At 35.8% G+C, this 4418-nt stretch overlaps 1 pseudogene; it reads right to left on the reverse strand.

Annotated features, from left to right (window-relative positions):
• Positions 1-944: 944 nt before the first annotated feature.
• LOC102811759 lies at positions 945-1889 on the reverse strand (annotated as a pseudogene).
• Positions 1890-4418: the final 2529 nt, after the last annotated feature.

Genomic DNA, 4418 nt, shown 5'->3' on the forward strand with positions numbered 1-4418 from the left:
CAAGGTATATGATTTGTTGAATGCAAAACTGATGATATGCCCTGTAAACTTTCACTCAATCCACAATAAAAACCTTAACTAAAAAAATTAAAATTAAAATAAGAAAATAATCAAATTTCAGGATTCAAAACGTTAGATGAAAGGAAGTTTTTATAAAGGGACAAAAAAATCTGACTTACATGAAAAGAAAAGAACAGAAAGAGATGAAAGCCATCTTCTGATATCTCAGGAATGTATGTGCATTAGTATTGGCTGTGTTGGTGGTGCTTTGCTGTAGAGACAATTCTGACTCATAACGACTCTGTTTAGGGTTTCTGAGACTGTAAATTTTTATAGAAGCAGAAATCCTCATCTTTTCTCCCATAGAACTGCTGTTGGATTGGAACTGCTGACCTCGATGTTAGCAGCCCAACACATATCATACTATACCACCAGCACTAGTTAGCAATAGTAATAAGTATGTAATTGTTATATTCAAACATTTATTAGTCTATAAGTGTATCTTATAAAATTAATAAAACTTTGAAAAATTATATCAAAGCAAAATTAATCAATAGAGAAATTTAGAAGCTGTGATGAAATTTGAATCAGTAAAGTTGACAGTTGAAATATTTTGGATATTAAAACTTTAAATAAAGAGAATGCCAAAAAAAGGTGAAAGCTTTGGAGAAACTAGAAACAATTATGACTACGCATGTGGAAGTTTAGAATAAGATTCAAAGTCAATAATAGGAAAAGTGACTAATAGAAAAACTTCCTAATTTCTATACAAATTCAAAATATAAAGTGAAGGAATGTAGAACACTTATTTTCTGTTAAAACTGATTACCTCAAAATATCATCATGAGAATCCATGACGTACGGATATTTAAATAGAATTAATTGCAAACAGCTATTAGTGATAGAAAAAGGTAGGTGATTTAAGTTTCTAATTTCTGCTTTAGTTACTTTTCCATTAATCAGCTGCTCTTAACATTCAACAGTAGTTTCCATAGAGCTGATTTAATGTCCTTGTTTCTCAGACAGTAGATAATGGGGTTCAAAGTCGGTGGTACCACAGAGTAGAACACAGACACTAGGAAGTCTACAGGAGAAGGTGCATCAGAAACTGGCTTTAAATAAGCAACAGCACCTGTTGTAAGGAATGCACTCACTACAATGAGGTGAGGCAGGCAGGTGGAAAAGGCTTTTGATTGACTCTGTCTGGATGGGATCTTTAACACAGTGGAGAAAATGTACACATAGGAGAGCGCAATGCAAATTAAACAAGAAAATGCATAACACACCCCAATGGCCACACTGATGTTAATGATGGCACGGTCTTCAGAACAAGTGAGTTGTAGAAGTGCAGGAACATCACAAAAGAACTGATGTATTTTATTGGAGCCACAGAAATCAAGAGAAAATGTGCCCACTGAGTACAAGATTCCTAGTGTCCCACCATTGATCCATGATACAGCCATCATTTTCACACAGGCCCCTTTGTCCATGATAGTCTCATAGTGCAGAGGGCGGCAAATGGCAACATAGCGATCATAGGACATCACAGTGAGAATGCCAATCTCTGACCCTGTCAATAGCAGCACAAAGAAGAGCTGCAACACACACCCAAGGAAAGAGATGGAGTCATTCAAGGTGATGGAGTTGAAAATGGATTTGGGTATGGTGGCAGAAATGAGACACAAATCTAAGGAGGACAAATGCCTAAGGAAAAAGTACATTGGGGTATGGAGGTTTTGGTCAAGAATTGTGAGGATAATGATGAGAATATTTTCCATTGTCGTCACTAGGTAGATGAGTGAGAAGAATATAGCAAGTATCTTCAACAATATCCAACTCTCAGTGAATTTCATGAGCAAGAATTCCATCATTAATGTGTGATTGGTCATATTTTGAAATTATAATCCACCTATAAAATAAACCATATAAAGTTATGTTAATACATTATTCTTATTATTTATCAGTTATTTAAGGTCCCATGTGGTGCAAAGGTATCTTTGGATGATAAAATGTTTTAAGTTCTTTATTACTAGCAGAAAAGTTGGCATTTTTAATTCAGCAAGAGGTGGATTGGAAGACATCTGCTTCTCAAAGATCATGGTCATGAAAACTCAATGGAGCACTTCTGCTCTGCACACATACGGTCGTCATGAATTGTTATCCATTCACTTGACAGCAATTAATAACAGGTGGCACAAACAATTTGTGTTTAAATGCTAACCTATGAGATGGCTGTTTGAACCAACCCAATAGAACTATAGAAGAAAAAATTCGCAATTGGCTTCCATTGTGGTTGATAAGTGCCCTTGAACTAGTTCCAACTCATAGTGACCTTGTATAGGGTTTCCAAGAAGCAGCTGGTGGGTTTGAACTAGCAACTTTTTGATAAGCAGTCCAGTGCTTATATGATAATATATCTGTGATGGGCTCAGATAAAAGACTTCTCAGACTTACTTATGGGAAATGTTACAGGCATGATTTAGACAGTACCCCCTTCTCTTTGTAATCAATGCAGAATTATAGCCATGCATTTTCAGAAGACAGGTTTCACTCAAAGAGGTTAAGATGGCTTAGAATTTCTTATTTTAAGGTGTTCTCAAAAATTAAATAATTAAATATAGACATATATTTACACACACACACACACACACACACACACACACATATATATATATATATATCAATAACATCATATGGATGTGAAAGCTGGACGGTGAATCAGGAATATCGTAGAAGAATTGATGCCTTTGAATTGTGGTGTTGGAGGAGAATATTAAAAGTGCCATGGACTGCCAAAAGTACCAATAGATCTATTTTGGAAGAAGTGCAGCCAGAGTGCTCCTTGGAGGACAGGTTGGCTAAGCCTCATCTCTCATACTTTGGACATATTGTCAGGAAGGAACAGTCGCTGGAAAAGGATGATATGCTGGGTAAGATGGAGAGTCAGAGAAAAAGAGGAAGACCCCCAATGAGGTGGATCAGCCAGGTGGCATCATTGATGGCATCGAGTGTGGCAGCGGTAGTGAGGTTGGCCCAGGATCAGACATTGTTTCATTCTGCTGTGCAGGGGTTAGCTATGAGTCTGTTCTGACTTGATGGCACCTGACAACAACAACAATATAGTGGTGGTAGTTTTGTGCTATACATTGGAGAAGAAGAGAATCAGCATGGGGAAGTGAAGGAATTGTTATTTAAGTCATACTGAAATCAATATACTCTTAAGATCTTAAGACAAGAGTGATATGATGGAGGGAATCATGACCCCACGTAACTTTCAGATTATACTAATCATCTGAACCAACTCCACGGCACATAACAACCACCACCATCACAATCATCTGTCATGATATGTGTCCTATGGTCCTTTAAGAAAGGAAGACTGTCTGCTTCATCAGGTACAGACCTCATATATACTTACTAGTTCATTTAGTTAATTATATTATTCCTAGAATATTTATGGTTAACATCTGGGTTATAGTCTCACATTTTGCTCTTTACATGAAAAATGGCACAATGTATTTGAAAACCAATTCGTCGAAGTAACTAGAGAGCTTTCTAATATTGCTTGTGTATGCTATGCTAGATATTTAATTAAAGAAACACTGCTGGTGTAGCAGTTAAACCACTCAACTGCTCACTAAAAAGCTACCAGTTCAAATGCACCAACATTCTGAGGGAGAAAGATGTGAAAATTGGCTTCCGTAAAAAGCCTTGGGAACCCATAGTATGGCTATGAAGATATGGATTACAACATACTAGTTATCTCCAGTAAAATAAAAGCAATAGTATGAAAATATTTTCACTAGAGAGTTCATAGTTTTACAGAAAAACGGGGAACAACCTTCATGTTCTATAATGAGAGAATGCATAATCAATTATACTATTTCCTCACATTGATTATTCTAAACAATTTATGTATGCAGCAACTTATATCAAAACTTGCATCAAGTATCAGAATATCCTTGCATATAAAAACTACACTGTATTATCATTATAATTACAAACTGTGAATCTAAGTAGAAATAGATATAGTCAGAGATCATTTCAGTAATTAGAGAGGAGACTAGAATTGTATTTCTCTTTAATATTAATTAAAGGCCAAATAAATTGAATTATTACATCTATAGTTTTATACCTGAGAATACTAAAAATATTATTATCCTGTCACTTTTTAACTTTTTTTTTTTAGACCAAATAATTAGTGTTGTGGTTGCTAGTTGTGGTCAAGTTGATTCCCACTCATGAAGATCAAATGTGTTTTAAAACAATAGTTTTCCACAGGGTTTTCTCTAGTGAGGCTGGAGGTTCAAAGCCCAGTGTTTATCCTACAGATTCACCACACTCCTCATCAAACCATGTTGTTGTTGTTAGGTGCCATTGAGTCGGTGCTGACTCATAGTGACCCTATGTACAACAGA

This window comes from Chrysochloris asiatica, unplaced genomic scaffold, assembly GCF_000296735.1.
Source record: "Chrysochloris asiatica unplaced genomic scaffold, ChrAsi1.0 scaffold00592, whole genome shotgun sequence".
In the NCBI taxonomy this organism is placed as follows: domain Eukaryota; kingdom Metazoa; phylum Chordata; class Mammalia; order Afrosoricida; family Chrysochloridae; genus Chrysochloris; species Chrysochloris asiatica.